This window comes from Zea mays, chromosome 10 (assembly GCF_902167145.1).
Source record: "Zea mays cultivar B73 chromosome 10, Zm-B73-REFERENCE-NAM-5.0, whole genome shotgun sequence".
Classification (NCBI taxonomy): Eukaryota; Viridiplantae; Streptophyta; class Magnoliopsida; order Poales; family Poaceae; genus Zea; species Zea mays.
In genome coordinates this window covers 132145492-132171276 of record NC_050105.1, presented here as the reverse complement: position 1 = coordinate 132171276, position 25785 = coordinate 132145492, and positions in this window count along the sequence as shown.

Genomic DNA, 25785 nt, shown 5'->3' with positions numbered 1-25785 from the left:
CCTGCGAACATCGACGGCAGCTTTCAGTTCGTTCACGAGACACAACAACCTCTTCCACAGAGCGAACATGTAGTGCCAAATGTTACTGATCATGGTTACGCCGGAGGAAATGAACGTGAAAGAACCCATGTTCTGCCAAATGCTGCTGATGAGCACAAAAAACGATGGGAAGCTTCGACATCCAGCCGATGGGAAGCATTGGCAAGATTTCAATGAGAACCACCGAGACTTTGCCGATGAACCAAGAAATGTTAGGTTCGCACTGAGTACTGATGGAATGAATCCATTTGCTGAAAGGAGCAGCAAGCATAGCACATGGCCAGTGATCCTCACCATATACAACCTTCCTTCATGGTTGATGCAGAAACGGAAGTACATTTTGCTAACCATGCTTATTTCTGGACCTACACAACCTGGAGTTGATATGGATGTTGTCGGCGTTTCGAGACCGGGGGGTCCCTGAGCCGACGAGTGAATGTCGTTGCATGCCCCAGCCCAGATAGGTCGACGCGAGGCCGAGCGCGAAGGGGGGAAAGCGAGGCGGCCGGAGACCGGCGTGAGAGAGGTGGGAATCCCGCGGCCTTCGTGTTCGTCCCGCGCCCAGGTCGGGTGCGCTTGCAGTAGGGGGTTACAAGCGTCCACGCGGGAGAGGGAGCGAGCGGCTTCAAGCGAGCGCCTGTCTCGTCCTCGTCCCCGCGCGGCCAACCCTCTCTAAGAGGGCCCTAGTCCTTCCTTTTATAGGCGTAAGGAGAGGATCCAGGTGTACAATGGGGGGTATAGCAGAGTGCTACGTGTCTAGCGGAGGAGAGCTAGCGCCCTAAGTACATGCCGTCGTGGCAGCCGGAGAGATTTTGGCACCCAGCTGGTGTGATGTCGTGGCCGTCGGAGAAGTGCTGGAGCCTGGCGGAGGGACAGCTGTCGGGGCTGTCGAGTCCTTGCTGACGTCCTCTTGCTTCCGTAAGGGGGCTGAGATCCGCCGTCGTCACAGAATATGCGGGGCGCCATCATTGCCCATCTGGTGGAGCGAGCCAGATGGGACGCCGGTCTTGTTCCCCGTGGCCCGAGTCAGCTCGGGGTAGGGTGATGATGGCGCCTCCTGTTGACGTGGCTGGTCTGCGCCCTAGGTTGGGCGATGTGGAAGCTCCTCTGAGGCCGAGGTCGAGTCTGTCTTCCGTGGTCGAGGTCGAGTCCGAGCCCCTGGTTCAGGCGAGGCGGAGACCGTCGGCTGAGGCCAGGGCGGAGTCCGAGCCCTGGGGTCGGGCGGAGCGGAGTTCGTCGTCTTCTGGGGCTGAGCCCGAGTCCGAGCCCTGGGTCGGGCGGAGCGGAGTTCGTCGTCTTCTGGGGCTGAGCCCGTGTCCGAGCCCTGGGTCGGGCGGAGCGGAGTTCGTCGTCTTCCGGGACTTAGCCCGAGTCCGAGCCCTGGGTCGGGTGGAGCGGAGTTCGCCGTCTTCCGGGACTTAGCCCGAGTCCGAGCCCTAGGTCGGGCGGAGCGGAGTTCGTCGTCTTCCGGGACTTAGCCCGAGTCCGAGCCCTGGGTCGGGCGGAGCGGAGTTCGTCGACTTCCGGGACTTAGCCCGAGTCCGAGCCCTGGGTCGGGCGGAGCGGAGTTCGCCGTCTTCTGGGGCTTAGCCCGAGTCTGAGCCCTGGGTCGGGCGGAGCGGAGCTTCCTATGGTGCCTTCGGCCGGGCCTGACTGCCTGTCAGTCTCACTCTGTCAAGTGGCACCGCAGTCGGAGTGGCGCAGGCGGCGCTGTCCTTCTGTCAGGCCGGTCAATGGAGCGGCGAAGTGACGGCGATCACTTCGGCTCTGCTGGCTGGGGGGCGCGCGTCAGGATAAAGGTGTCAGGCCACCTTTGCATTAAATGCTCCTGCAATTTGGTCGGTCGGTGCGGCGATTTGGTCAGGGTTGCTTCTTGGCGAAGACAGGGCCTCGGGCGAGCCGGAAATATATTCGCCGCTGGAGGGGGGCCTCGGGCGAGACGGAAATCCTCCGGGGCCGGCTGCCCTTGTCCGAGGCTAGGCTCGGGCGAGGCGTGATCGAGTCCCTCGAATGGACTGATCCCTGACTTAATCGCACCCATCAGGCCTTTGCAGCTTTATGCTGATGGGGGTTACCAGCTGAGAATTAGGAGCCTTGAGGGTACCCCTAATTATGGTCCCCGACAGTAGCCCCCGAGCCTCGAAGGGAGTGTTAGCACTCGCTTGGAGGCTTTCATCGCACTTTTTTGCAAGGGGACCAGCCTTTCTTGGTTGCGTTTTGTTCCGGTGGGTGCGCGCGAGCACACCCGCCGGGTGTAGCCCCCGAGGCCTCAGAGGAGTGGTTTCACTCCTTCGAGGTCTTAATGCCTCGCGTAACGCTTCGGCTGGTCTGATTGTTCCCTCATGCGAGCTGGCCGTAGCCTGGGTGTACGGTCGGGTCCCAAGTTCTCGGGCTGGTATGTTGACGCTATCAACGGTTCGGCCGGAGCCGGGTTTGCGAGAGCAGCCCCCGAGCCTCTACACAGGGCGAGAGGGCGATCAGGGACAGACTCGACTTTTTTATATACGCCCCTGTGTCGCCTTTCCGCAAGGAGGAGGGGGGAAAGCGCCATGTTGCCCTTGATGGGCACCGAACATGGTGTCTCCGGTGAGCTGCAGGCGGGTAATCCGAGTGGACGTCCGTGCCCCGTTCGTTAGGGGTCGGCTAGGGACCCAGAGGCACGCCCAAAAGTACCTGCGGGTGATCTGCCGGACCCGGTCCCCTGGCGACGGGGTCCGAGGGCTCGATGCCTCCCTCTGATGGGATTCCGTTACAAGATCGTTCCCGCTGGTCTCGAAAATGTCCTAGGGTACCTCGGGAGCGCAGCCCGAGCCTTGGTTATGTATCGAACGTACCCATGGTCACCCCTCGCTCTGTGTCTGAGGCGGCTGTGAACCCTTCGGGGGCCAGCCTTCGAACCCCTGATTAGTAGTGGGCGCGGAGCCCGAGTAGCCTGAGGCGGTCGTTGAACCCTTCCGAGGGGCCGGCCTTCGAACCTCTGACCAGTAGTGGGTGTAGGGCCCACATGATCTGAGGCGGCTGTCGAACCCTTTCGAGGGGCCAGCCTTCGAACCTCTGATCAGTAGGGAGGCTCGGAGCCTGGTTCCTTCACGGGGAAGGATCCTTTTCGGGGTATCCCCCTTTTCCGGTCCCTGTTGCAAGAGAGAGAAAGAGGAAAAAAGGAAAAGGATACGAAATCGAACGACGCAGCGTACCTTTTCTGACGCGGTCATTATGGCGAAGGCGAAGCGTCGCTCGCTTCTCCTGCCAGAGGCGCCGCCTGTCCCGCCGCGGAGTTAATGCGACGAGGCGAGTGGTTGGCGGGGCGGCCGTTGCGCGTGCGCGAGCCGTTCGAGGAACGGAACACGGGCGCGTTGTCTTCACGCTGTGAGAGAGGGTTCTCTCGTTGCCCCCGGATGGGACGTAGGCTTGGCTGGCGACGTGACCGCTGCTCCTGCTCGCCTGCCACCGCCATTACTGCCGGCCCGTTTTTGGCCGCATTGATCGTTGCGCCAGGCTGGCGCTGCTGAGTCGTGCGCTGGGTCGCCTCGAGTCGCGGTATTGGTTCTGCAGTCGAGGCGCGGTGGTGGCGCAAGTGGCGGTGCAGTTGCATGCACGAAGCATTCGGCGCGCCGGTTGCATGACACGTGGGCCTGGGCCTCCATGCTGGGCGTGTTGGGAGTCGGAGAAGCGCGCACACTTGGCGCGGTTGCATGCCGCCTGCATGGCTGCCCGCCCCTTTCGCCCGTTGGTCTGGGCAAAAGTGGAGAGTCGCTTGTAACCGCTGGGCGGTTGTGCGCACCGCGCACGACGGTTTAGCTTATTCTGCTCTGAGCCGGCTTGCATGACGTGTGGGACCCAGCCCCCGCGCCGCAGGGGAGGACCTTGGAACGTGTTGGAGAAGACTCAGCCCGCGACGACTGGGGATGCAAGTAAGGAGAGTCGCCTTTAAAAGGAGGGTGACCCCCTTAGAAGGCGACCATGTCTTCGCACTTCCTTATGCGTCGTGTCTTCCCACCTTCCAAGCCCCCGGATGGGGGATATCCGCCGTCTTTCTGCCTCGTCGTTGGAGGAACGCAACTCCGTGGGAGTTGGTACCTTTCAGCCATCGTTCGGCTTCAAGGATTTTCATCACACAGCCCGGTTGCACCCCTCCGCTGGTGGTCACCCAAAACGGTGACCTCCAGCCCCTGGATGAGGAGAGGCAAGCCAGGCTGTGATCTTGGTCCCGCCCTCAGCCTCGAGGGTGTTCGTCATCCTCGCTGGGGCGGGGAGCGAGGCGAGCCGGGGCTCTACCCCCCGCGCGGGCCGGCGGGCCACCTCTTCTTCCAGCTTCTGGTGGTGGCAAACATCCTCCAGCTCTGCGGAGGAGACGTCCTCCAGCCATGCCGGGGAAGGCGAACTGTTGCTACCCAGCTAGGATGCAACATTCTGCCCTCTTCCTCGCTTTCGCGGTGAGGACGGCAGCGAGGACCTGCCGGTGCGCTTTGGAGCGGCCCGCTCTTTGGCTTTAATAGCTGGTTCGCGTCCCTTGAGCGGGAACGCGAACAAGAGCCCTCCGGCGGCCGCATCCGTCCTGGGACCATGGCTGCTGCTGCAGAGGTCGTTGGCGGGTCCCCCGACGTTCGTTGCCCCGCAGGCTCCCCTATGTGGAGGTTGTTCATACCCGCGGGGACGGAACCAGAGTTCCGTCTGTAATGGCACTTTGAATGCCAGTGTTTTTGTTCATCGTGGTTGTCGAGGCCTGAACATGTACGTAATTTCGGCACGGAGCCGTGTCTTTTCCTCATTTTCGAGCACTAAGACTCGCCTGTTGGTTGTCTGAACCACTTCACCAAGCCTGAGTCGCCCCGTGTAAAGGTGACGAGTGAGGTATCCGTATCCCGGAGGTGTAGGAGTCCCTCGGCTCGGTCGGCCTTGTTGTCCGAGGCTTCTCTAGCTTAGTTAAAGGAACCCCTCGGCCGCTCTCCGATGAGCCGAGGCCAGGGGTAGCGGTGTCAGCATGAACAGAGGCAGAGTTGGCTCGAAAAGAAAACCTGGTTGGCCGGAGCCTGGCCGGGTCGTCCGTTAGCGGGACCGACGCCGGAATTGACCAACCGAGGCCTCGGGTCGGGCTGACGTCCTTGGGGGACAACTGGCCGAGGCCCCGGGGTGACCGGCCGAGCCGCCTGCTCGGGCCGGATTCCCGGAGAAGACCCTAGCAGCGATGGCCCGGGCGTGGCGATGACGTCGTCCTTCAGAGTGGAGATCTTTGGACCGCGTCGCCGTCCGAGGCTAGGTCGGACCTCGTCGAAGGTGTTGTCAACGCCGAGGGTGCTGCTGCTTCCTTCAAGCGTCAGGATCCGAGCCTGTAGGATCGGATTGTCTTGTAGCGTGTGTTTCCTGCGGCCGCCGAGGCCAAAACACACCCTCGCCGTGTTGTAAAGTTGCGTCTTTTTTCCCCTTGTTTCGAGTATCTGGACTTTTTTGTCGGTAACAGAAATGTTTGTGCGAGCGAGAGTTGCTTCTCGCGGAAGGTGATGAGTGAGGTATTCGTATCCCGGAGGCGTAGGAGTCCCTCGGCTCGGTCGGCCTTGCCGCTTACGCGCACTCTTACCCGTCCATGGGGCTCTGTCACCGACGCAGTCGAGAAGGCTCGAAGAATTGCTCCGGCAGAAGAGCTTCCGAGCGTGAAGACTTGTTCGGTCCGCGGAATCACTTATCCGAACGTGAGTTACTTATCGCAGAAGGTGATGAGTGAGGTATCCGTATCCCGGAGGCGTAGGAGTCCCTCAGCTCGGTCAGCCTTGGCTGCTTACATGTACTCCGTCGTTTTCAGGATCCACTTTCGAAGTAGTCAAAAAGCACGAAAGACATTCTGGCAGAAAAGATCTTTTTTCGAGGAAAATTTCGACGCAGAGGGGGTTCCCCCCTTTTAGCCCCCGAGGGAGGGTCGGGCTTTGCCGAGGCGAGGCCGACCCTTCCTTGATGACTAAACTTTGCATGGGAGTGAGGTATATGAACAACTTGAAAACATCTTAAGGGTAGAAGCGACGTAGCTGTTGGATGTTTCAAGCGTTGCCGTAGACCTCGCCTTGACTGTTGGCCAGCTTGTACGTTCCGGGCTTCAGAACTTTGGCGATGACGAACGGCCCCTCCCAGGGGGGCGTGAGCTTGTGCCGCCCTCGGGCGTCTTGTCGCAGCCGAAGCACCAGGTCGCCCACCTGGAGGTCTCAGGACCGGACCCCTCGGGCGTGGTAGCGTCGCAGGGACTGCTGGTACCGCGCCGAGTGTAGTAAGGCCCTATCCCGAGCCTCCTCCAGCTGGTCCAGCGAGTTTTCTCGGCTAGCTTGGTTGCTTTGGTCGGTGTAGGCCCTCGTCCTCGGGGAGCCGTATTCCAGGTCTGTGGGCAAGACGGCCTCGGCCCCGTAGACTAGGAAGAACGGCGTGAAGCCCGTGGCTCGGCTCGGCGTTATCCTCAGACTCTAGACCACCGAGGGGAGTTCCTTCATCCATCGCTTGCCGAACTTGTTGAGGTCGTTGTAGATCCGAGGCTTGAGCCCTTGTAGAATCATGCCGTTGGCACGCTCTACTTGCCCATTTGACATGGGGTGAGCTACGGCGGCCCAGTCCACCCGGATGTGGTGATCCTCGCAGAAGTCCAGGAACTTTCTGCCGGTGAACTGGGTGCCGTTGTCGGTGATGATGGAGTTCGGGACCCCGAAGCGATGGATGATGTTGGTGAAGAACGCCACCGCCTGCTCGGACCTGATGCTGTTTAGGGGTCGGACCTCGATCCACTTGGAGAATTTGTCGATGGCGACCAACAGGTGCGTGTAGCCCCCGGGTGCCTTCTGCAAGGGGCCGACGAGGTCCAGACCCCACACAGCAAAAGGCCAGGTGATGGGTATCGTCTGCAGAGCCTGAGCGGGCAGGTGGGTCTGCCTTGCGTAGAATTGACACCCTTCGCAGGTGCGGACAATTCTGGTAGCGTCAGCCACCGCCGTGGGCCAGTAGAAGCCTTGTCGGAAAGCATTCCCGACAAGGGCTCGAGGCGCTGCGTGATGGCCGCAAGCCCCCGAGTGTATCTCTCGCAGGAGTTCCTGACCTTCAGCGATGGAGATGCATCGCTGGAGGATGCCAGAGGGGCTGCGGTGGTAGAGCTCCTTCTCATCACCCAGCAAGACGAACGACTTGGCGCGCCGCGCCACCCGCCGGGCCTCGGCTCGGTCGAGGGGTAGCTCTCCTCGGTGGAGATATTGCAGGTACGGGGTCTGCCAGTTTTGATCAGGCGAGACCCCGCTTTGCTCCCCCTCGACGTGTAGCGTCTCGCCCTCGGGGGCCGAGGGTACCTCGGGCTGAACCGAGGGTGCCTCGGGCTGTGCCGAGGGTGCCTCGGGCTGTGCCGAGGGTGCCTCAGGCTCGGGCGTGTCGTCGATCTTGACGGAGGGTTGATGCAGATCCCGGGAGAAGACGTCCGGGGGAACCGTTGTTCGCCCCGAGGCTATTTTAGCCAGCTCATCCGCAGTCTCGTTGTAGCGCCGGGCGATGTGGTTGAGCTCGAGCCCGTAGAACTTGTTCTCCAGGCGCCGAACCTCATCGCAGTAGGCCTCCATCTTCGGGTCGCGGCAGTGGGAGTTCTTCATGACTTGGTCGATGACGAGCTGCGAGTCACCGCGAGCGTCGAGGCGTCGGACCCCTAGCTCGATGGCGATCCGCAACCCGTTGACCAGAGCCTCATACTCGGCCACATTGTTGGACGCCGGGAAATGGAGGCGTAGCACATAGCGTAGGTGCTTCCTGAGGGGCGAGATGAAGAGTAGGCCTACGCCGGCTCCTGTCTTCATCAGCGACCCGTCGAAGAACATGATCCAGAGCTCTGGTTGGATCAGAGCTGTCGGTAGCTGAGTGTCGACCCATTCAGCCATGAAGTCCGCCAAGACCTGGGACTTGATGGCCTTCCGAGGAGCGAACGAGATCGCCTCGCCCATGATTTCCACCGCCCACTTTGCAATCCTACCCGAGGCCTCCCGGCACTGGATGATCTCCCCCAGGGGGAAGGATGACACCACAGTTACCGGATGAGACTCGAAGTAGTGTCGCAGCTTCTGCCGCGTCAGGATCACCGCATACAACAACTTCTGAACTTGTGGGTAGCGGATCTTGGTTTCGGACAGTACCTCGCTGACGAAGTAGACTGGCCTCTGAACGGCAATGCATGCCCCTCTTCTTGCCTCTCGACCACAATCGCGGCGCTAACCACTTGAGTGGTCGCGGCGACGTAGACCAAGAGGGCTTCTCCGGCAGCTGGGGGCACCAAGATAGGCGCCTTCGTGAGGAGCACCTTCAGGTTCCCGAGGGCTTCCTCGGCCTCAGGGGTCCAAGTGAAGCACTCGGCCTTCCTCAAGAGGCGGTACAGAGGTAGACCTCTTTCGCCGAGGCGTGAGATGAAGCGGCTCAGAGCCGCGAGACATCCCATGACCCTTTGTACGCCTTTCAAGTCCTTGATGGGCCCCATGCTGGTGATGGCTGCGATCTTCTCCGGGTTGGCTTCGATGCCCCGCTCGGAGACGATGAACCCCAAGAGCATGCCTCGGGGCACCCCGAAGACACACTTCTCGGGATTGAGTTTGACGCCTTTCGCCTTGAGACATCGGAATGTCACTTCAAGGTCGGAAAGGAGGTCGGAGGCTTTCCTCGTCTTGACTACGATGTCATCGACGTAGGCCTCGACCGTGCGGCCAATGTGTTCGCCGAACACATGGTTCATGCACCGCTGGTACGTCGCGCCCGCATTCCTCAAGCCGAACGACATGGTGACATAGCAGTACATGCCGAAGGGTGTGATGAAAGAAGTCGCGAGCTGGTCGGACTCTTTCATCCTGATTTGATGATACCCTGAGTAGGCATCGAGAAAAGACAGGGTTTCGCACCCAGCAGTGGAATCCACGATTTGATCGATGCGAGGCAGAGGGTAGGGAACCTTCGGACATGCCTTGTTTAGACCAGTGTAGTCTACACACATCCGCCATTTCCCCCCTTTCTTTCTCACAAGCACAGGGTTGGCAAGCCATTCGGGATGGAATACCTCTTTGATGAACCCTGCCGCCATTAGCTTGTGGATCTCCTCGCCTATGGCTCTGCGCTTCTCCTCGTCGAATTGGCGCAGAGGCTGCTTGACGGGTCGGGCTCTGGCTCGGATGTCCAGCGAGTGCTCGGCGTCATCCCTCGGTATGCCGGGCATGTCCGAGGGACTCCACGCGAAGACGTCGGCGTTCGCGCGGAGAAAGTCGACGAGCACTGCTTCCTATTTGGGTTCGAGCCTGGAGCCGATCCGGATCTGCTTGGAGGCGTCGCCGCTGAAGTCGAGGGGGGCGGACTTAACCGTCTCTGCTGGCTCAAAGTTGCCGGCATGTCGCTTCACGTCTGGCACCTCCTTAGAGAGGCTCTCTAGGTCGGCGATGAGGGCCTCGGACTCGGCGAGGGCCTCGGCGTACTCTACGCACTCCACGTCGCATTCGAACACGTGTTTGTACGTGGGGCCGACGGTGATGACCCCGTTGGGGCCCGACATCTTGAGCTTCAGGTAGGTGTATTTGGGGACGGCCATGAACTTCGCGTAGCATGGTCTTCCCAGCACCGCGTGGTAGGTTCCTCAGAACCCAACCACCTCGAACGTCAGGGTCTCCCTTCGGAAGTTGGAGTGTGTTCCGAAGTAGACGGGAAGGTCGAGTTGTCCGAGGGGCTGGACGCGCTTCCCGGGAATGATCCCATGGAAGGGCGCAGCGCCTGCTCAGACGGAGGACAGATCGACACGCAGGAGCCCGAGGGTCTCGGCGTAGATGATGTTGAGGCTGCTGCCTCCGTCCATGAGGACTTTGGTGAGCCTGACGTCGCCGATGACGGGGTCGACGACGAGCGGGTATTTCCCCGGGCTCGGCACATGGTCGGGGTGGTCGGCTCGGTCGAAAGTGATGGGCTTGTCGGACCAGTCTAGATAGACTGGCGCCGCCACCTTCACCGAGCAGACCTCCCGGCGCTCTTGCTTGCGGTGCCGAGCCGAGGCATTCGCCGCTTGCCCACCGTAGATCATGAAGCAGTCGCGGACCTCGGGGAACTCTCCTGCTTGGTGATCTTCCTTCTTATCGGCGTCGTGGGCCCTACCACCCTCCGCGGGTGGCCCGGCCCTGTGGAAGTGGCGCCGAAGCATGACACACTCCTCAAGGGTGTGCTTGACGGGCCCCTGGTGATAGGGGCACGGCTCCTTGAGCATCTTGTCAAAGAGGTTGGCACCTCCGGGGGGTTTCCGAGGGTTTTTGTACTCGGCGGCGGCGACAAGGTCCGCGTCGGCGGCGTCGCGTTTTGTTTGCGACTTCTTCTTGCCCTTCTTCTTGGCGCCGCGCTGAGTTGACGCCTCGGGGGCATCTTCCGATGGGTGGCCCTTGGGCTGTTTGTCCTTTCGGAAGATAGCCTCGACCGCCTCCTGGCCGGAGGCGAACTTGGTGGCGATGTCCATCAGCTCGCTTGCCCCTGGTGGGGGTCTTGCGACCCAGCTTGCTCACCAGGTCGCGGCAGGTGGTGCCAGCGAGGAACGCGCCGATGACATCCGAGTCGGTGATGTTGGGCAGCTCGGTGCGCTGCTTCGAGAATCGCCGGATGTAGTCCCGGAGAGACTCTCCCGGCTGCTTTCGGCAGCTTCGGAGGTCCCAGGAATTCCCGGGGCGCACGTACGTGCCCTGGAAATTGCCGGCGAAAGCTTGGACTAGGTCGTCCTAGTTGGAGATCTGCCCCAGAGGCAGGTGCTCCAACCAGACGCGAGCGGTGTCGGAGAGAAACAGGGGGAGGTTGTGGATGATGAGGTTGTCATCGTCCGTTCCACCCAGCTAGCAGGCCAGACGGTAGTCCGCGAGCCACAGTTCCGGTCTCGTCTCCCCCGAGTACTTTGTGATAGTAGTCGGGGGTCGGAACCGGGTCGGGAACGGCGCCCGTCGGATGGCCCGGCTGAAGGCCTGCGGACCGGGTGGTTCGGGCGAGGGACTCCGATCCTCCCCGCTATCGTAGCGTCCCCCACGCCTGGGGTGGCAGCCTCGGCGCACCCTCTCGTCGAGGTGGGCCCGACGGTCGCGGTGATGGTGCTCGTTGCCGAGGCGACCCGGGGCCGCAGGCGCGGTGTTGCGCGTGCGCCCGGTGTAGACCGAGGCTTCCCGCATGAATCGGGAAGTCGCGACATGAGGTTCCGAGGGGTACCCCTGCCTTCGGGAGGCAGAGCTCTCGGCCCGTCGGACCGCGGCACCTTCCAGGAGATTTTTGAGCTCTCCCTGGATTCGCCGCCCCTCGGTGGTTGATGGCTCCGGCATCGCGCGGAGGAGCATTGCCGCTGCAGCCAGGTTCTGGCCGACCCCACTAGATGCGGGTGGTGGCCTGACCCTGACATCGTCGGCGATGCGGTGCTGGAAGCCCTGGGGTAGATGACGTATTTCTCCGGCCGGAGGTTGGCCCGCCCATGCCTGCCCGACATCCCGGCGGATCGGCTCAAGCGCTCCTGCTCCCTCGTCGAGCCTGGCCTGCACCCCGCGGATTTGCTCGAGCTGTGGGTCATGGCCCCCCTCCTAAACGGGGACCACAGCTAGCTCCCGTGGGATGTCAACGCGAGGCACTGGCCTAGGGAGATCACCGTCCTCCGGCATGCCGAGATGGTTGCCTTCGGAGGGACCCCCTAGATCGACGTGGAAGCATTCGCGACTTGGGCCGCAGTCCTCGTCTCCGAGGCTACGGCTACCGTCGGAACAGTCGGAGAGGCAGTAGTCGCATGCGGTCATGAAGTCCCGCATGGCACTAGGGTTGCCAAGTCCAGAGAAATCCCAACAGAAGCTGGGCTCGTCGTCTTCCTCGGACCCAGAGGGCCCGTAGGTCGAGACGTCCGTCAGCCGGTCCCAAGGTGACCGCATACGAAACCCCATAGGGTTTTGGCTCGCCTCTACGAGAGCACCCGCCAAAGCGAAGCCGCTAGGCGGGTTGAGGCTGAACCCAAATGACGTGGGATGAGAATCGTTCGGTACCTCTTGGTCGACGGGCGGTGATGGAGTCACGTCGGGGACTGAATGCACCGTCGTCTCAGGTACGAGGGTGACGTCCAGCAAGCTTTTCGCGAGCGTGCTGGCGTCGTCCGCTTGCTCGGGATTGGCGTGTCGCGGGGAGACGGCGCTCGTCTTCGTCTCAAGCATGAGGTCGATACCCGGTGCGCCCCCCGTTGGGGTGCCGGCGCTATCGACTCGCTCGACAGCCGACGAGGCACTGCCTCCTGCTTGGCCTTGGTTGCCCCGCCTTCCCCTCCGTCGGCGGGGAAGAGGGCAGGATGAGATCGAAGGTTGTTCTTCCACCACGCGGGGAAGACGTCGCCGATTCCGCCGCCGGCGGGCGGGCTGTCGGCCGCCGTTGCCGCTGCCGCCCGGCGGTGGAATGAGTATCATGTCGTAGCTGCCGTCGAGGGACATGAACTCGAGACTCCCGAAACGGAGCACCGTCCCGGGTTGGAGAGGTCGCTGGAGACTGCCCATCTGGAGCTTGACGGGAAACTGTTCGTCAACACGCAGCAGGCCCCTACCTGGCGCGCCAACTGTCGGTGTTTCGAGACCGGGGGGTCCCTGAGCCGACGAGTGAATGTCGCCGCGTGCCCCAGCCCAGATGGGTCGACGCGAGGCCGAGCGCGAAGGGGGGAAAGCGAGGCGGCCGGAGACCGGCGTGAGAGAGGTGGGAATCCCGCGGCCTTCGTGTTCGTCCCGCGCCTAGGTCGGGTGCGCATGCAGTAGGGGGTTACAAGCGTCCACGCGGGAGAGGGAGCGAGCGGCTTCAAGCGAGCGCCTGTCTCGTCCTCGTCCCCGCGCGGCCAACCCTCTCTAAGAGGGCTCTGGTCCTTCCTTTTATAGGCGTAAGGAGAGGATCCAGGTGTACAATGGGGGGTATAGCAGAGTGCTACGTGTCTAGCGGAGGAGAGCTAGCGCCCTAAGTACATGCCGTCGGGGCAGCCGGAGAGCTTTTGGCACCCAGCTGGTGTGATGTCGTGGCCGTCGGAGGAGTGCTGGAGCCTGGCGGAGGGACAGCTGTCGGGGCTGTCGAGTCCTTGCTGACGTCCTCTTGCTTCCGTAAGGGGGCTGAGAGCCGCCGTCGTCACAGAATATGCGGGGCGCCATCATTGCCCATCTAGTGGAGCGAGCCAGATGAGACGCCGGTCTTGTTCCCCGTGGCCCGAGTCAGCTCGGGGTAGGGTGATGATGGCGCCTCCTATTGACGTGGCTGGTCTGCGCCCTAGGTTGGGCGATGTGGAAGCTCCTCCGAGGCCGAGGTCGAGTCTGTCTTCCGTGGTCGAGGTTGAGTCCGAGCCCCTGGTTCAGGTGAGGCGGAGACCGTCGGCTGAGGCCAGGGCGGAGTCCGAGCCCTGGGGTCGGGCGGGCGGAGTTCGTCGTCTTCTGGGGTTGAGCCCGAGTCCGAGCCCTGGGTCGGGCGGAGCGGAGTTCGTCGTCTTCTGGGGCTGAGCCCGAGTCCGAGCCCTAGGTCCGGCGGAGCGGAGTTCGTCGTCTTCCGGGACTTAGCCCGAGTCCGAGCCCTGGGTCGGTTGGAGCGGAGTTCGCCGTCTTCCGGGACTTAGCCCGAGTCCGAGCCCTGGGTCAGGCGGAGCGGAGTTCGCCGTCTTCCGGGACTTAGCCCGAGTCCGAGCCCTGGGTCGGGCGGAGCGGAGTTCGTCGTCTTCCGGGACTTAGCCCGAGTCCGAGCCCTGGGTCGGGCGGAGCAGAGTTCGCCGTCTTCCGGGGCTTAGCCCGAGTTCGAGCCCTGGGTCGGGCGGAGCGGAGCTTCCTATGGTGCCTTCGGCCGGGCCTGACTGCCTGTCAGTCTCACTCTGTCAAGTGGCACCGCAGTCGGAGTGGCGCAGGCAGCGCTGTCCTTCTGTCAGGCCGGTCAGTGGAGCGGCGAAGTGACGGCGGTCACTTCGGCTCTGCCGGCTGGGGGGCGCGCGTCAGGATAAAGGTGTCAGGCCACCTTTGCATTAAATGCTCCTGCAATTTGGTCGGTTGGTGCGGCGATTTGGTCAGGGTTGCTTCTTGGCGAAGACAGGGCCTCGGGCGAGCCGGAAATATATTCGCCGCTGGAGGGGGGCCTTGGGCGAGACAGAAATCCTCCGGGGCCGGCTGCCCTTATCCGAGGCTAGGCTCGGGCGAGGCGTGATCGAGTCCCTCGAATGGACTGATCCCTGACTTAATCGCACCCATCAGGCCTTTGCAGCTTTATGCTGATGGGGGTTACCAACTGAGAATTAGGAGCCTTGAGGGTACCCCTAATTATGGTCCCCGACAGATGTATTTTTAGAGCCCTTAATGGAGGATATGAAAATATTGTGGGTAACGGGTGTTCAAATGTTGGATGAGTATCGTAAAGATTCATTCACGCTGAGAGCAATTATTTTTGTTACGATCAACGATTACCCTGCACTCTTCACATTATCAGGCCAGTTTAAGGGAAAGGTTGGCTTCACAGTATGCATTGATGAAACTGCTTACGTGTCCCTTACTGCATCTAAGAAGATAGTGTACATGAGGCACAAACGCTTTTTATTGGAAGGACACAGGTACCGCATGCGAAAGATGGATAAGTACTTTGACAATAATGGTGAACTACATTCTACTGCTCCATCGGGTAACAATAAAGGTCATAGAGTTTTTGAAATAGTCAAGAATATCAAGTTTGTTTTCGGGAAGAAGACAAAAGACGGAAAAACAAGGAAAGATGTCAAACCAGCTCCGGGGGCTATATTCAAGAAAAAGTCTATTTTCTTCGAGTACTTGCCTTACTGGAAAGAGTTAGATGTGCGGCATGCGATCGATGGTATGCACGTTCAAAAGAACGTGTTTGAAAGCATAATTGGCACCTTGCTAGACATAAAGGCAAAACAAAAGAAGGGCTCAATTCACGCATGGACTTGGTAAATTTAGGCATAAAAAAGGAACTACATCCTGTTCTTCAAGAAAATGGGAAGTATCATCTCCCAGCAGCAAGCTACAATCTCAATGTAGATGAGAAACATGCGATGTGTGTTTGGCTAAAGAATTTGAAAGTCCCATCCGGATTCTGCTCTAGCATACGAAGTATTGTGTCAATGAAAGACCTGATAGTCACCAACTACAACTCACATGATTGTCATGTCATGCTGACTACATTCCTACCTATTGCCATCAGGGCTATAAATCCTTTGTTTTTAAAGATGGCAATCACACGGTTGTGCTACTTTTTCAACAGAATTTCACAAAAGGTAATTGACCGTGATGAGTTGGCATCTCTTTAGGAATTCGCAGTGGAGACAATAGCACAGTTTGAGATGTGTTTCCCTCCATCGTTCTTTGATATTATGGTGCACCTTGTGGTGCACTTGGTGCCACAAATAGAGGCATTGGGTCCTATGTACTTACATGAAATGTGGACGTACGAGCGTTTCATGTCAATACTGAATGGCTATGTATCAGCCCGTGCTCGTCCCGAGGCATCCATGATAGAGGGGTACTGTACTGAAGAGGCCATTGAGTCCGGAGGTCCATTCTGCAATAATATCCTAAAAGATCAGGTTGCAATAGGTCTGCCTCCGTCACAACACGAGGGTAGATTGTATGGAAGCGGGAGGATGGGACGGAAATCTTTCATTCCACCAGATTACAATACAGTACTTGAGGCACATCACAGCATCCTACATCAGCTAGCGATAATAGAGCCATTTATCCAACAACACATCAATGAGCTTCACGAGCAAAATCCTGGGCATACGGCTGATTGGGTAATGAAGCAACATAAGCAGCGGTTCAACACATGGCTAATGGTGAAGGACATTCCACGTGGAGAAACAATAGAAGAAAAAACCATCAAGGGGTTGGCATCTGGACCTTCACGCCAGGTCACAACATGGCAAACCTATGACATTAGTGGATTCACATTTTGTACAAAGTCCAAGGACAAAAAGAGCATGTCACAAAACAGTGGTGTTCGATGCGAGGCCATAGATGATGAAACTGGTGAGATTATTACATATTTTGGCTTTATTGAGGACATATGGGAACTAGACTATGGTACATTTCAGATCTCGGTTTTCCGATGTCAATGGGTTGAAGACAAACATGTCACGGTAGACAACTATGGGGTCAGAGTTCTTGATCTAAGTAAGGTAGGTTACAAAGATGACCCATGGATCCTTACTAATCGTGCTGCACAGGTCTTCTATGCTGAACAGATCATTTCTAACAATGAGAAGAAAAGCACCGACGAATCGAAGCATGTAGTTTTTCCTGGAAAACAACAAGCTATAGGAGTTGATGGTGTATCTGATTTAGAGGATTTTAACCAGTTCAACGACATGTCTCTTTTCATAGACCATCCAACCAAGATAAGGAACGTTGAGCGAAGCATCCCACACAATTCGATGCCCTGGGTACGCCACAATGGACAAGGCAGAACAATAGCTCCCTAGATTATATAGTTGTCATGTAATTGATTATTGTTAGGACATGTCATGTAATTGATTATTGTTAGCGACAAACCGAAGCATGTAATTTTACACAGAGCAGAGCATCATGCTGGAGCTTATCGATCAATATGTATTGTATATATACATGCATGGTAATCTGACTTGCCATGAAAACTTCGGACTGGATGTCGCACTCCAACGCGTCCTTCTCCACAGATAGTGTCACAGTCGCCTCTTCCTCATCCTCCAACCCCGCCTCTTTCTCATCCTCCACCACCACCTTGGCTTTCTTTGGAGTGCCGCCGTCAGAGGAAGTCGTGGTCTTTTTCCCGGCCAATGGTGATGAGAGACGTGAAGCCAGGAGACGACGTAGTATTTAAACACTGCAAGAACGGGCATTCTAGTGACAGAGGAGGGAGAGAGAGGGAAGAGAGAGGAGGGAGAGAGGAGAGAGAGAGGAGAGAGAGAGGATAGAGAGAGCGAGGAGAGAGAGAGAGAGGGAGAGGGGAGAGAGAGGAGCTAGGGAGAGGAGAGAGAGGAGAGATAGAGGAGATAGAGAGAGGGAAGAGAGAGGAGGGAGAGAGGAGAGAGAGGAGAGAGAGAGAGAGAGATAGAGGAGAGAGAGAGAGGGAAAGGGGAGAGAGAGGAGCTAGGGAGAGGAGAGAGGAGAGAGAGAGAGGAGAGAGAGAGAGGGAGAGGGGAGAGAGAGGAGCTAGGGAGAGGAGAGAGAGAGGCGAGAGAGGAGAGATAGAGGAGAGAGAGGAGAGATAGAGGAGAGAGAGGAGAGATAGAGGAGTAATATATAAATATATATTATGTATACTAAATATATATATTTATATATTTAATATGTACAAAAATATATATAATTAATGTATGAATATTGTCGGGGGCCATAATTAGGGGTACCCTCAAGACTCCTAATTCTCAGCTGGTAACCCCCATCAGCATAAAGCTGCAAAGGCCTGATGGGTGCGATTAAGTTAGGGATCAGTCCATTCGAGCGACTCGATCACGCCTCGCCTGAGCCTAGCCTCGGACAAGGGCAGCCGACCCCGGAGGATTTCCGTCTCGCCCGAGGCCCCCCTCCGACGGCGAACATATTTCCGGCTCGCCCGAGGCCCTGCCTTCGCTAAGAAGCAACCCTAACTAAATCGCCGCACCGACCGACCAAGTCGCAGGAGCATTTAATGCAAAGGTGGTCTGACACCTTTATCCTGACGCGCGCCCCCCGGCAGAGCCGAAGTGACCGCCGTCACTTCGCCGCTCCACTGACCGGCCTGACAGAAGGACAGCGCCGCCTGCGCCACTCCGACTGCAGTGCCACTTGACAGAGTGAGACTGACAGGCAGTCAGGCCCTGCCAAAGGCACCATAGGAAGCTCCGCTTCGCCCGACCCAGGGCTCGGACTCGGGCTAAGTCCCAGAAGACGGCGAACTCCGCTCCGCCCGACCCAGGGCTCGGACTCGGGCTAAGTCCCGGAAGACGGCGAACTCCGCTCCGCCCGACCCAGGGCTCGGACTCGGGCTAAGTCCCGGAAGACGGCGAACTCTGCTCCGCCCGACCCAGGGCTCGGACTCGGGCTCAGCCCCAGAAGACGACGAACTCCGCTTCGCCCGACCCCAGGGTTCAGACTCCGCCCTGGCCTCTGCCGACGACCTCCGCCTCGCCCGACCCAGGGGCTCGAACTCGGCCTCGGCCATGGAAGACAGACTCGACCTCGGCTTCAGAGGAGCCTCCACATCGCCCAACCTAGGGCGCAGGCCAGCCACGTCAACAGGAGGCGCCATCATCACCCTACCCCGAGCTGACTCGGGCCGCAGGGAACAAGACCGGCGTCCCATCTGGCTAGCACCGCCAAATAGGCAATGATAGCGCCCCGCATACTCTGTGACGACGGTGGCTCTCAGCCCCCTTATGGAAGCAAGAGGATGTCAGCAAGGACTCAACCGCTCTGACAGTTGTCCCTCCGCCAGGCTCCATCGCTCCTCCGACGGCCACGACATCACACCAGCTGGGTGCCAAAATCTCTCCGGCTGCCACATCGGCATGTACTTAGGGCGCTAGCTCTCCTCCGCTAGACACGTAGCACTCTGCTACACCCCCCATTGTACACCTGGATCCTCTCCTTACGCCTATAAAAGGAAGGACCAGGGCCCTCTTAGAGAGGGTTGGCCGCGCGGGGACGAGGACGAGACAGGTGCTCGCTTGGAAGCCGCTCGCTCCCTCACCCGCGTGGACGCTTGTAACCCCCTACTGCAAGCGCACCCGACCTGGGCGCGGGACGAACACGAAGGCCGCGGGATTCCCACCTCTCTCACGCCGGTCTCCGGCCGCCTCGCTCTCCCCCCTTCGCGCTCGCCCTCGCGCTCGACCCATCTGGGCTGGGGCACGCGGCGACACTCACTCGTCGGCCCAAGGGACCCCCCGGTCTCGAAATGCCGATAGTTGGCGCGCCAGGTAGGGGCCTGCTGCGTGTTGACGAACAGCTTCCCGTCAAGCTCCAGATGGGCAGTCTCCAGTAACCTCTCCAACCCGGGACGGTGCTCCGTTTCGGGAGTCTTGAGTTCATGTCCTTCGACGGCAGCTACGACATGATACTCCTTCCACCGCCGCGCGACAACGACAATGGCGGCCGACAGCCCGCCTGCCGGCGGCGAAATCGACGACGTCTTCCCCGCGTGGTGGAAGAACAACCTCCGAGCTCGTCCCGCTTTCTTCCCCGCCGATGGAGGGGAAGGCAGGGCAGCCAAGGCCAAGCAGGAGGCAGCGCCTCGTCGGCTGTCGAGCAAGTCGACGGCACCGGCACCCCAACGAGGGGCGCACCGGGTATCGACTTCGCGCCTGAGACGAAGACGAGCGCCGTCTCCCCGCGACACGCCGATCCCGAGCAAGCGGACGACGCCAGCGCGCTCGTGGAGAGCTTGCTGGACGTCACCCTCGTACCTTAGACGACGGTGCAGTCAGTCCCCGATGTGACTTCATCGCCGCTCGTCGACCAAAAGGTACCGACCGATTCCCATCCTACGTCATTTGGATTCAGCCTCAACCCGCCTAGCGACCTCGCTTTGGCGGACGCTCTCGTAGAGGCGAGTCCAAACCCTCTGGGGCTTCGCATGCGGTCGCCTTGGGACCGGTTGACAGACGTCTCGACCTACGGGCCCTCTGGGTCCGAGGAAGACGACGACCCCAGCATCTGTTGGGATTTCTCTGGACTTGGCAACCCCAGTGCCATGCAGGACTTCATGACCGCATGTGACTACTGCCTCTCCGACTGTTCCGACGGTAGCCGCAGCCTCGACGACGAGGACTGCGGCCCAAGCCGCGAATGTTTCCACGTCGATCTAGGGGGTCCCTCCGAAGGCAATCATCTCGGCATGCCGGAGGACGGTGATCTCCCTAGGCCGGTGCCCCGCGTTGACATCCCACGGGAGCTAGCTGTGGTCCCCGTTCAGGCGGGGGGCCATGACCCACAGCTCGAGCAAATCCGCGGGGTGCAGGCCAGGCTCGACGAGGGAGCAGGAGCGCTTGAGCCGATCCGCCGGGACGTCGGGCAGGCATGGGCGGGCCAACCCCCGGCCGGAGAAATACGTCACCTGCCCTAGGGCTTCCAGCACCGCGTCGCCGACGACGTCAAGGTCAGGCTGCCACCCGCATCTAGTGGGGTCGGCCAGAACCTGGCTGCAGTAGCGATACTTCTCCGCGCGATGCCGGAGCCATCCACCACCGAGGGTCGGCGAATCCAGGGGGAGCTCAAGAATCTCCTGGAAGGCGCCGCGGTCCGACGGGCCGAGAGCTCTGCCTCCCGAAGGCAGGGATACCCCTCGGAACCTCATGTCGCGACTTCCCGATTCATGCGGGAAGCCTCGGTCTACACCGGGCGCACGCGCAACACCGCGCCTGCGGCCCCGGGCCGCCTCAGCAACGAGCACCATCACCGCGACCGTCGGGCCCACCTCGACGAGAGGGTGCGCCGAGGCTACCACCCCAGGCGTGGGGGACGATACGACAGCGGGGAGGATCGGAGTCCCTCGCCCGAACCGCCCGGTCCGCAGGCCTTCAGCCGGGCCATCCGACGGGCACCGTTCCCGACCCGGGTCCGACCCCCGACTACTATCACAAAGTACTCGGGGGAGACGAGACCGGAGCTGTGGCTCGCGGACTACCGTCTGGCCTGCCAACTGGGTGGAACGGACGACGACAACCTCATCATCCGCAACCTCCCCCTGTTCCTCTCCGACACCGCTCGCGCCTGGTTGGAGCACCTGCCTCCGGGGCAGATCTCCAACTGGGACGACCTAGTCCAAGCTTTCACCGGCAATTTCCAGGGCACGTACGTGCGCCCCGAGAATTCCTGGGACCTCCGAAGCTGCCGGCAGCAGCCGGGAGAGTCTCTCCGGGACTACATCCGGCGATTCTCGAAGCAGCGCACCGAGCTGCCCAACATCACCGACTCGGATGTCATCGACGCGTTCCTCGCCGGCACCACCTGCCGCGACCTGGTGAGCAAGTTGGGTCGCAAGACCCCCACCAGGGCGAGCGAGCTGATGGACATCGCCACCAAGTTCGCCTCCGACCAGGAGGCGGTCGAGGCTATCTTCCGAAAGGACAAGCAGCCCCAGGGCTGCCCATCGGAAGATGCTCCCGAGGCGTCTACTCAGCGCGGCGCCAAGAAGAAAGGCAAGAAGAAGTCGCAAGCAAAACGCGACGCCGCCGACGCGGACCTTGTCGCCGCCGCCGAGTACAAGAACCCTCGGAAGCCCCCCGGAGGTGCCAACCTTTTCGACAAGATGCTCAAGGAGCCGTGCCCCTATCATCAGGGGCCCATCAAGCACACCCTTGAGGAGTGCGTCATGCTTCGGCGCCACTTCCACAGGGCCGGGCCACCCGCGGAGGGTGGCAGGGCCCGTGACGACGACAAGAAGGAAGATCACCAAGCTGGAGAGTTCCCCGAGGTCCGCGACTGCTTCATGATCTACGGTGGGCAAGCGGCGAATGCCTCGGCTCGACACCGCAAACAAGAGCGCCGGGAGGTCTGCTCGGTGAAGGTGGCGGCGCCAGTCTACCTAGACTGGTCCGACAAGCCCATCACCTTCGACCAAGCTGACCACCCCGACCACGTGCCGAGCCCGGGGAAATACCCGCTCGTCGTCGACCCCGTCGTCGGCGACGTCAGGCTCACCAAGGTCCTTATGGACGGAGGCAGCAGCCTCAACATCATCTACGCCGAGACCCTCAGGCTCCTGCGTGTTGACCTGTCCTCCGTCCGAGCGTGCGATATGCCCTTCCATGGGATCATTCCCGGGAAGCGCGTCCAGCCCCTCGGACGACTCGACCTTCCCGTCTGCTTCGGAATGCCCTCCAACTTCCGAAGGGAGACTCTGACGTTCGAGGTGGTCGGGTTCCGAGGAACTTACCACGCGGTACTGGGAAGGCCATGCTACGCGAAGTTCATGGCCGTCCCCAACTACACCTACCTGAAGCTCAAGATGTCGGGCCCCAACGGGGTCATCACCGTCGGCCCCACGTACAAACACGCGTTCGAATGCGACATGGAGTGCGTGGAGTACGCCGAGGCCCTCGCCGAGTCCGAGGCCCTCATCGCCGACCTGGAAAGCCTCTCTAAAGAGGTGTCAGACGTGAAACGTCATGCCGGCAACTTCGAGCCAGTGGATACGGTTAAGGCCGTCCCCCTCGACCCCAGCGGCGACGCCTCCAAGCAGATCCGGATCGGCTCCGGGATCGACCCCAAATAGGAAGCAGTGCTCGTCGACTTTCTCCGCGCAAACGCCGACGTCTTCGCGTGGAGTCCCTCGGACATGCCCGGCATACCGAGGGATGTCGCCGAGCACTCGCTGGATATTCGGGCCGGAGCCCGACCCGTCAAGCAGCCTCTGCGCCGATTCGACGAGGAGAAGCGCAGAGCCATAGGCGAGGAGATCCACAAGCTAATGGCGGCAGGGTTCATCAAAGAGGTATTCCATCCCGAATGGCTTGCCAACCCTGTGCTTGTGAGAAAGAAAGGGGGGAAATGGCGGATGTGTGTAGACTACACTGGTCTCAACAAAGCATGTCCGAAGGTTCCCTACCCTCTGCCTCGCATCGATCAAATCGTGGATTCCACTGCTGGGTGCGAAACCCTGTCTTTCCTCGATGCCTACTCAGGGTATCATCAAATCAGGATGAAAGAGTCCGACCAGCTCGCGACTTCTTTCATCACGCCCTTCGGCATGTACTGCTATGTCACCATGTCGTTCGGCTTGAGGAATGCGGGCGCGACGTACCAGCGGTGCATGAACCATGTGTTTGGCGAACACATCGGTCGCACGATCGAGGCCTACGTCGATGACATCGTAGTCAAGACGAGGAAAGCTTCCGACCTCCTTTCCGACCTTGAAGTGACATTCCGATGTCTCAAGGCGAAAGGCGTCAAGCTCAATCCCGAGAAGTGTGTCTTCGGGGTGCCCCGGGGCATGCTCTTGGGGTTCATCGTCTCCGAGCGGGGCATCGAAGCCAACCCGGAGAAGATCGCAGCCATCACTAGCATGGGGCCCATCAAGGACTTGAAAGGTGTACAAAGGGTCATGGGATGTCTCGCGGCTCCGAGCCGCTTCATCTCACGCCTCGGCGAAAGAGGTCTGCCTCTGTACCGCCTCTTAAGGAAGGCCGAGTGCTTCACTTGGACCCCTGAGGCCGAGGAAGCTCTCGGGAACTTGAAGGCGCTCCTCACAAAGGCGCCTGTCTTGGTGCCTCTAGCTGCCGGAGAAGCCCTCTTGGTCTACGTCGCCGCGACCACTCAGGTGGTCAGCGCCGCGATTGTGGTCGAGAGGCAAGAAGAGGGGCATGCATTGGCCGTTCAGAGGCCAGTTTACTTCGTCAGCGAGGTACTGTCCGAAACCAAGATCCGCTACCCACAAGTTCAGAAGCTGTTGTACGCAGTGATCCTGACGCGGCGGAAGTTGCGACACTACTTCGAGTCTCATCCGGTAACTGTGGTGTCATCCTTCCCCCTGGGGGAGATCATCCAGTGCCAAGAGGCCTCGGGCAGGATTGCAAAGTGGGTGGTGGAAATCATGGGCGAGGCAATCTCGTTCGCCCCTCGGAAGGCCATCAAGTCCTAGGTCTTGGCGGACTTCGTAGCCGAATGTGTCGACACCCAGCTACCGACGGCTCCGATCCAACCGGAGCTCTGGACCATGTTTTTCGACGGGTCGCTGATGAAGACGGGAGCCGGCGCGGGCCTACTCTTCATCTCGCCCCTCGGGAAACACCTACGCTATGTGCTACGCCTCCATTTCTCGGCGTCCAACAATGTGGCTGAGTATGAGGCTCTGGTCAACGGGTTGCGGATCGCCATCGAGCTAGGGGTCCGGCGCCTCGACGCCCGCGGTGACTCGCAGCTCGTTATCGACCAAGTCATAAAGAACTCCCACTGCCGCGACTCGAAGATGGAGGCCTACTGCGATGAAGTTCGGCGCTTGGAAGACAAGTTCTACGGGCTCGAGCTCAACCACATCGCTCGGCGCTACAACGAGACTGCGGATGAACTGGCTAAGATAGCCTCGGGGCGAACAACGGTTCCCCCGGACGTCTTCTCCCGGGACCTGCATCAACCCTCCGTCAAGATCGATGACACGCCCGAGCCTGAGGCGCCCTCGGCCCAGTCCGAGGTACCCTCGGTCCAGCCCAAGGTACCCTCGGCACAGCCCGAGGTACCCTCGGCACAGCCCGAGGTACCCTCGGCACAGCCCGAGGCACCCTCAGCTCGGCCCGAGGCACCCTCGGTTCAGCCCGAGGTACCCTCGGCCTCCGAGGCTGAGGCACTGCGCATCGAGGAGGAGCGAAGCGGGGCCACGCCTGATCGAAACTGGCAGACCCCGTACCTGCAATATCTCCACCAAGGAGAGCTACCCCTCGACCGAGCCGAGGCTCGGCGGGTGGCGCGGCGCGCCAAGTCGTTCGTCTTGCTGGGCGATGAGAAGGAGCTCTACCACCGCAGCCCCTCGGGCATCCTCCAGCGATGCATCTCCGTCACCGAGGGTCAGGAACTCCTGCGAGAGATACACTCGGGGGCTTGCGGCCATCACGCAGCGCCTCGAGCCCTTGTCGGGAATGCTTTCCGACAAGGCTTCTACCGGCCAACGACGGTGGCTGACGCCACTAGAATTGTCCGCACCTGTGAAGGGTGTCAATTCTATGCGAAGCAGACCCACCTGCCCGCTCAGGCTCTGCAGACGATACCCATCACCTGGCCCTTTGTTGTGTGGGGTCTGGACCTCGTCGGCCCCTTGCAGAAGGCGCCCGGGGGCTACACGCACCTGCTGGTCGCCATCGACAAATTCTCCAAGTGGATCGAGGTCCGACCTCTGAACAGCATTAGGTCCGAGCAGGCGGTGGCGTTCTTCACCAACATCATCCATCGCTTCGGGGTCTCGAACTCCATCACCGACAACGGCACCCAGTTCACCGGCAGAAAGTTCTTGGACTTCTGCGAGGATCACCACATCCAGGTGGACTGGGCCACCGTGGCTCATTCCATGTCAAATGGGCAAGTAGAGCGTGCCAATGGCATGATTCTACAAGGGCTCAAGCCTCGGATTTACAACGACCTCAACAAGTTCGGCAAGCGATGGATGAAGGAACTCCCCTCGGTGGTCTGGAGCCTGAGGACAACGCCGAGCCGAGCCACGGGTTTCACGCCGTTCTTCCTAGTCTACGGGGCCGAGGCTATCTTGCCCACAGACCTGGAATACGGCTCCCCGAGGACGAGGGCCTACAGCGATCAAAGCAACCAGGCTAGCCGAGAAGACTCGCTGGACCAGCTGGAGGAGGCTCGGGACAAGGCCTTACTACACTCGGCGTGGTACCAGCAGTCCCTGCGACGCTACCACGCCCGAGGGGTCCGGTCCCGAGACCTCCAGGTGGGCGACCTGGTGCTTCGGCTGCGACAAGACGCCCGAGGGAGGCACAAGCTCGCGCCCCCTGGGAGGGACCATTCGTCATCGCCAAAGTTCTGAAGCCCGGAATGTACAAGCTGGCCAACAGTCAAGGCGAGGTCTACGGCAACGCTTGGAACATCCAACAGCTACGTCGCTTCTACCCTTAAGATGTTTTCAAGTTGTTCATATGCCTCGCACCCACGCAAAGTTTAGTCATCAAGGAAGGGTCGGCCTCGCCTCGGCAAAGCTCGACCCTCCCTCGGGGGCTAAATGGGGGGGAACCCCCTCTGCGTTGAAATTTTCCTCGAAAAAAGATCTCTTCTGCCAGAATATCTTTCGTGCTTTTTG